General features: G+C 32.5%; 1 non-coding gene across 1 annotated transcript; it reads left to right on the forward strand.

The window, feature by feature from the left end:
- The first annotated feature begins 3,248 nt into the window (after positions 1-3,248).
- Positions 3,249-3,355, forward strand: LOC139846043 (small nucleolar RNA R71). The gene has a single exon (XR_011758789.1). It is a non-coding gene; the product is annotated as a small nucleolar RNA R71 (small nucleolar RNA).
- The last annotated feature ends 4,681 nt before the right edge of the window (positions 3,356-8,036 follow it).

Consider the following 8,036-nt stretch of genomic DNA (forward strand, 5'->3'; position numbering starts at 1 on the left):
CCGTTTTAGCTAGAACGAGATATGAACGAAATTTGTCAAAAGCAAAGACAATAGCAAGGAATTCTTTTTCAGTAGTTGTGTAGTTCATTTGTGCTCCTTGTAACGTCTTACTAGCGTAATAAATAGGTTGAAATCGTTTTTCAATCCTTTGTCCTAAAACGGCTCCCATTGCAAAATCACTTGCATCGCACATAAGTTCAAACGGTAGATTCCAATTTGGAGTTATCATGATCGGCGCATTAGTGAGTTTCTCTTTAAGAATATTAAAAGATTTGATGCATTCATCCGAAAAGATGAATGGAGCATCCTTTTCTAGGAGTTTGTTCATAGGAGTGGCAATTTTAGAAAAATCTTTTATGAAACGTCGGTAAAAACCGGCATGCCCTAGAAAACTCCTAACTCCTCTAAATTTGTGGGATGTGAAAGTTTAGCAATCACATCTACTTTAGCTCTATCCACTTCAATTCCTTCTTTTAAAATTTTATGTCCAAGAACGATGCCTTCTTTAACCATGAAATGGCATTTCTCCCAATTAAGTACTAGATTTGATTGTTCGCATCTAATAAGCATTCGTTCAAGATTAACTAGCATGATTCAAAAGTATCACCGAAGACTGAAAAGTCATCCATGAATACTTCCATGCATTCTTCTATCATGTCGTGAAAAATTGCCATCATGCACCTTTAAAAGGTTGCAGGGGCGTTGCAAAGTCCAAATGGCATGCGTTTATAAGCAAAAGTACCATAAGGGCACGTGAACGTAGTTTTCTCTTGGTCCTCAGGTGCTATTGGAATTTGAAAATATCCGGAAAAACCATAAAGGAAACAATAGTAACTATTTCCTGCTAATCTTTCCAACATTTGATCAATGAAAGGTAAGGGAAAGTGATCTTTTCTGGTGGCGTCATTTAATTTTCTATAATCAATACAAACATACCATCCTGTTATAGTCCTAGTAGGAATAAGCTCATTTTTCTCATTTGTGATGACAGTCATGCCACCCTTCTTAGGCACGCATTGAACTGGGCTTACCCATGGACTATCAGAGATTGGATAAATTAAACCTGCATCTAGCAGTTTAATAATTTATTTTTAACAACATCTTGCATATTAGGATTTAGTCTTCGTTGGCATTGCACATACGTTTTATGACCTTCTTCCATAAGGATTTTATGTGTGCAATACGAAGGACTTATTCCTTTAATATCATGAATCTTCCATGCTATAGCTGGTTTATGAGCTTTTAATACAGTAATGAGTTGAGATTTTTCATTTTCAGTAAGAGAAGACGATATTATTACAGGTAATTCAGATTCACCATGTAAATAAGCGTATTCCAAATGGTTTGGAAGTGGCTTTAACTCTAATGTCGGTGGTTCTTCTATCGATGATTTATATTGATATCTGTCTTCTTCTTTTAGCATTTGAATTTCTTCTGTTGTTGGTTCATATCCATTAGCCATAAGTGTAGTTAACATTTCAGATTTATCAATTGGTTCAGTTCCTTCTCCTAAAGAACATTCTCCTGTTCCTTGTAATTCTGGAAATTCTTCTAATAATTCTGCATGTGAATCTATAGTTTGAATATAATAACATGTATCATCTGCAGATTGCTGTTGTTGCATTGCTATATCAACAGAAAAGGTAACACTCTCATCCTCTATACTTAGGGTCAATTTCTTACCGAACACGTCTATTATTGCTTTAGCCGTGTTTAAGAATGGTCTTCCTAATATGAGAGGAACTCGAGAATCTTCTTCCATGTCTAGAATAACAAAATCTACTGGAAATACTAAAGTACCAACTTTACCTAGCATGTTCTCCATTATCCCTCTAGGATATTTTACTGATCGATCGGCTAGATGTATGCTTATTCGTGTTTGTTTCAATTCTCCAAGGTCTAGTTTAGCGTATAGTGAATACGGCATTAAATTTATACTAGTACCTAAGTCTGCCAATGCTTCTATTGAACTAAGACTACCCAGAAAACATGGAATTGTGAAACTTCCTAGATCAGATAGTTTTTCTGGTATCTTATTCAATAGCACTGCAGAACAATTAGCATTCATAGTAACAGTCGAGAGTTCTTCCATTTTCTTTCTATTTGTGATTAGATCTTTCAAGAATTTAGCATATCTAGGCATTCCTGAAATCACATCAATGAAAGGAAGATTAACATTTATTTGTTTAAACATATCCAAGAATTTGGATTGCTCGGCTTCAAGTCTCTCTTTTCTCATTTTACTCGGGTAAGGAAGTGGTGGTTGGTATGGTTTAACATAAGGTTTAGCCTTAACTGTGTTATCTTCATTAACCTTTTCAACTACCGGTTCTATTTCCTTATCTTGCTCAGGTTGTGGTTCTTGTGGAGTAGGAATAGAGTCATCAGAAATTACAGGTATTTCAGGTGGTTTAAGTGTAATACCACTTCTTGTGGTAATGACTTTAGCTGTTTCATTCCGGGGGTTAGCATTTGTATCACTAGGTAGACTTCCCGGTTTTCTTTCACCTATTAACCTTGCCAGGTTACTTACTTCTTGTTCGAAATTTTGAATAGAAGATTTTTGATTTCTAAATGCTTGAGCATTTTGTTCATTGGTTTGTTTCTAAGATGTGAAAAATTGAGTTTGAGATTCAACTAGCTTCGTCATCATGTCTTCTAAATTTGGCTTTTTATCATCGGTTTGTGGTGGTTTATTTTGAAAAATAGGTCTTTGCTGATTGTAAGTATTGTTGGATACTTGTTGGTTGCTAGGACCTTGTTGGTTGTTGTATGGAACATTTTGATTATAATTCTGATTTTGATTGTAGATTGGTCTTGGCAGTTGATAATTATTCTGATAATTATTTCCAGGCCTTTGGTTTATGTATGAAACATTCTCTCTTTGTTCCATTGTTAGTTCAATACCGAGACAATCTTTTGTCAAATGTGGTCCTCCACACTGCTCACAACTAATTCTTATTGAGTGAATATCTTTAGTCATCTTTTCCATTCGTCTTTCGACAGCATCTATCTTTGCAGAAATGGAATCGAAGTCATGACTAGAATCGGCTCTAGCTGCTTTAGATGATCTAACGATATCTTTTTCTTGATGCCACTCATGTGAGTGGGAAGCAGTGTTATCAATAATTTTGTAAGCGTCAGTTGCGGTTTTCTTCATAATGGAACCACCAGCTGCTATATCTATGTCTTTCCTTTTAGTGATGTCGCATCCTTGGTAGAATATTTGTACTATTTGACAAGTGTCTAAACCATGTTGCGGACATCCTCTTAATAACTTTTCAAATCTTGTCCACGCCTCATATAAAGTTTCATTTGGCTTTTGTGTGAACGTAACAATTTCTCCTTGAAGTCTTACGACTTTAGATGCCGAAAAGAATTGTTTAAGAAATTTTTCAACTAAAACGTCCCATGTATCAATCGCCCCTTCAGGTAACGATTCTAACCAATCTTTTGCTTCTCCCTTTAAAGTCCAGGGAAATAACATGAGATATATCTGTTCATCCTCCACTTCTATTATTTTAAATAGTGTACAGATCCTATTAAAGGTACGAAGATGTTCATTTGGATCTTCCTTCGGTGCACCACTAAATTGGCATTGATTAGTTACCATGTGTAGAATTTGTCCTTTGATTAGTTACCATGTGTAATTGCGTGACCTTGGCCAGTGCGTTTAGCTCTCATTCGGTCTTCCATACTTAGAGGTTCCAGATTTTCCATGATTGAATTTGTTGAATCTGAATCACTAGAGTATTCTGATTTAATGGGTTGTTCCTCGACAATTTCTGTTTGAATGATTGGTGGTTCTGGAGGAAAGATTAATGGTTCAGGATCTCTGAATTGTCCCTGAATATCCTCCGGATTCTCAATTCTGAGGTCGGGTTCAAAAAATGGATTATCGGAAATTTGAATTGGAGTACTTGGTCGACTTGATGACAATTCTAAAGAAAAATCAACGGCGACAATATTGGCTAGATGTCTTAATCGAGTTACAGGTGGTGAACGTACAAAAGGTGGTGAACGTTTTGCTCGGTGCATTCACTGAATATCCTATTAGTTATAAAATATAAAAATTATATAAGTTATCAAAATAATAGACTTTTCTGCTTTTGCCCATGTTTCGAATAGCCAATAGATGCAGCAGGGAGCCAGAACCCTTTAAATCGGAAGCTCACAACTCAGCCACTAACAAATCCAACTATTACTACGGAATAGAAAATTTGGATGTCTATCAATTTAACCACTTAAAATATTTTTTCGTTGAAATTTAAAGAAATTTTAGAGAAGAAATAGAAAATTCTAAGTTCTAAAAACTAGAGCGTCGAGAAATAAGAAAGAAAAAGAGCGCGTCGAAAAACGTCGAAAAATAAAAGGTCGAAAAATAAAAATAAAAAAGTAGCGCGTCGAAACTAAAAAGGAACAAAAAACTAAGAATTAAAAGTTGCGTCTAAAAATATTAAACCTTAAAAGAAATACTATATCCAAAACGGTAATAACTTAAAAAGGTACTAAAATTTATAAAACGGCATCGAAAAATTCTACAGCACCTAAATCTGAGTCTAAAGAAAAAGCACTTAAGGGATTTTACGGCAAAGCCTAAAAATCTTGAAATAAAAATAACTATGGCAAAAACTATGACTTAAAACTAAATACGAACGAAAAATACAAATATTACGCTAAAATAAATAAAAAGATACAAAATATAAAAATAAACTTAAAGTTGTAAAAAAGTACAATTTTTATAAAAATATTTTTTTTATGTTATTTATTTTATAAAAGTATTAATTTTTTAATTTATAAAACTAATTAAACTTAATAATACAAAATAAATAATAAAACTAAACTAAATAATATTAAATATAACCCTAATTAGGGTTTAATAATAACTGTAATTAATGCTGTACGATGTTCAGATGTTGCGTGTCAGGATGCCTCATGCGATCGCATGGAATTTTGCCTTCGGGTTCATGCAATCGCATGGGCTAGAGTTTCGGGCCAGGTGTTGGGCTGCTACAGTACCAGGCCGAGTAATTTTATATTTTTTTTTGTTTTAATTTTCTGTTTTAAAATTTATAAAAAGTATTTATATAAATTAAATAAAACTTATATTTTTTTAAACTAAAAATAGAAATAGAAATATTTTATAATTTTATATATTTTTGAACAACTCTTAAATATATATATATATATTTTGTTTTTCTTTTTATATTTTTGTATTTTTAATATTTAAAACGTATATTTTTTTTACAAAGAACTTAAAAAAATCTTTATAGTGCTGCGCTTTCGGCGTTTTAGTTCTCCCCGGCAGCGGCGCCAAAAATACTTGATGTGTGCGAGGTGGTGTACAAAATAGTTATATTTTTGCTACAAATTACTATTAAATACGATACAATTTTACACACGATATTTATTTATTTATTTATAGAATGGATATACCTAAACCTTGCTACAACACTTATAGGCAGTGTACCTAATCGTACAGTAGTGTAGTTTTTAGTAAGTCCGGTTCGTCCACAGGGAACTCGCCAAGTTTAACGCTATATTTTTTTAAATTATAATTGTAAAAATACAAAAATATATATAAGTAGTATTATTATTATAAAAGGGGGTTTTTACCGTTTAATGACCGGTTTATCGATTTCAAAACTTAAGTTGCAGTTAAAACCTAATGTAAAATATTAAAAATAAATATAACTTAATTTAAAGCGTAAAGTAAATGACAATAATTAAAATGCGATAAATAAAATAACGGTAAATAAAATTGCGATAATTAAAAGTGCTATAAAATAAAATTGCGATAATTAAAGAGTACGATAATTAAAAGTGCAATTAATTATGAAATAAAGGAAATTAAATATGAAATAAAGGAATTATGCTTATTTAAACTTCTATAATCATGATGTTCGACGTGTTGTTTTTAGTTTAGTACCATGGGTTAATTGTCCTTTGTCCTGGATTATTTGATATGTCCATACGGATTTGTCTATAATAGTTCATCAGTCATAATCATAAAATGCGGAAGTCTTCGTCAAATTATTCTTATTCCCGAAGTCAAATATTCCAACTAATTGGGGATTCGAATTGTAACAAGGTCTTAATACTTTGTTTAATGAATACACCAGGTAATCTACTGCGTGTAGTCCAAGGTTTTACTACTTTGTTAACAATTACACCAATTACCCTTGAATGTAATCCACCCCTGTTTCAACAAGTCTATTAACTATTAATCCAGTTTCGTGTCCGGTAAAATGAACAATTATTGGTATTTATAGATATCCCGCCCACCGTACCCAGTCAAGCGTATGTGGTTATATATAAATACTTCAAATTATAAGTCTATATATTAAATCAACGAGGTATCATTTAGTTAATATAAAGCCCATTAATAGCCCATAGTCTAATTTCCACAAGTGTCGTTCTTTTATCCAAACCCCAATTATGGTACAAAGCCCAATTACCCAATTTAAATATTTAGCCAAATATCGCGATTACTTCGGCATTAAATAAGCATAATAATAACTTAGCTAGGAGACATTAATTTAAAAAGGTTGAACATAACTTACAATGATTAATAATAGCGTAGCGTTACACAGACAGAATTTCGACTTACACCCTTACAACATTCGCTAACATACCCTTATTATTAGAATTTAAAATTAAAATTAAAATTATAATATATATATATATATATATATATATATATATATATATATATATATATATATATATATATATATATATATATATATATATATATATATACGTGAGAGAGATAGAGAAAAAGATATATTAAGATAATTCAAAACTGTTAAATTTATAGGCATGTGGCTACAAAAAGTGGCCCATGCGATCGCATGGATATTAAGCCTACAGGCCATGCGATCGCATGGAGGTAGGTACCAGGTCACATTGCTTTGTTTTCTTTCTTGCCGACGGTTTTTATAAATAAATATAATATATAAATAATTTTAAGAATTATTTAAATATTATATTATATTTATGTGCATAGTTGACTCGTAATTTTTAGTCCGTTGCGTCGAGCGTTGAGAGTTGACTCTAGTCTCGTTCCGGATTTTTGAACGTCCTTGCGTACAATTTAATATCTTGTATTTTGCGTTTCGCGTCTTGTACTCTTGTAATTTTGAGACGTTTCTCATCAATAATTTGAACCACTTTGATTGTACTTTGTACTTTTGAGCTTTTTGGTCGTTTGCGTCTTCAATTCGTCGAATCTGTCTTTTGTCTTCACCTTTTATTATTTAAACGAATATTACTTGTAAATAGAACAATTGCCACTAAAAGCTTGTCTTTCTTGAGGGATAATGCTATGAAATATATGTTCGTTTTTAGCATTATCATCAATCCACTACTTCCAAATCAAGTGATGTACCTGTTTCAGACACCATTCTTCCAACCACCGATGTTTGAAAAGAAGAAGTGCTCGTATAAGGACTTTCTTAGTTGTCAACCTTCAGAGTATACTGGTAAAACTGACCCGACTGAGACTCTAAATTGGCTCAGGTGAAACGACCCGTCCTAATCCATCTGGACGAAGTCCATATCGATTGTAAACGATTCACAATAGTTGGTTACATCGCGAGGTACTTGACCTCTATATGCCTACCACTTCATAATATATTCAACTATAATTGACTTAATAATAATCTTGATGAACTCAATGACTCAAATGCAACGTCTTTTGAAATAAGTCATGAACGACTCCAAGTAATATCTCTAAAATGAGCAAATGCACAGCGGAAGATTTCTTTCGTACCTGAGAATAAACATGCTTTAAAGTGTCAACCAAAAGGTTGGTGAGTTCATTAGTTTATCATAATCGATCATTTTCATCATTTTAATACACCACAAAATTTTCATTTTCAGCTCTCATAAATATACGTCCCATGCATAGAGACAAAAATCATTCATATGGATTGAACACCTTGTAACCGACATTAACAAGATGCATATAAGAATATCCCCTATCATTCCGGGAAATCCTTCGGACATGATAAAAACAACATAGAAGTACTAAA

The sequence above is a fragment of the Rutidosis leptorrhynchoides genome, chromosome 4 (genome assembly GCF_046630445.1).
Source record: "Rutidosis leptorrhynchoides isolate AG116_Rl617_1_P2 chromosome 4, CSIRO_AGI_Rlap_v1, whole genome shotgun sequence".
Taxonomy (NCBI): Eukaryota; Viridiplantae; Streptophyta; class Magnoliopsida; order Asterales; family Asteraceae; genus Rutidosis; species Rutidosis leptorrhynchoides.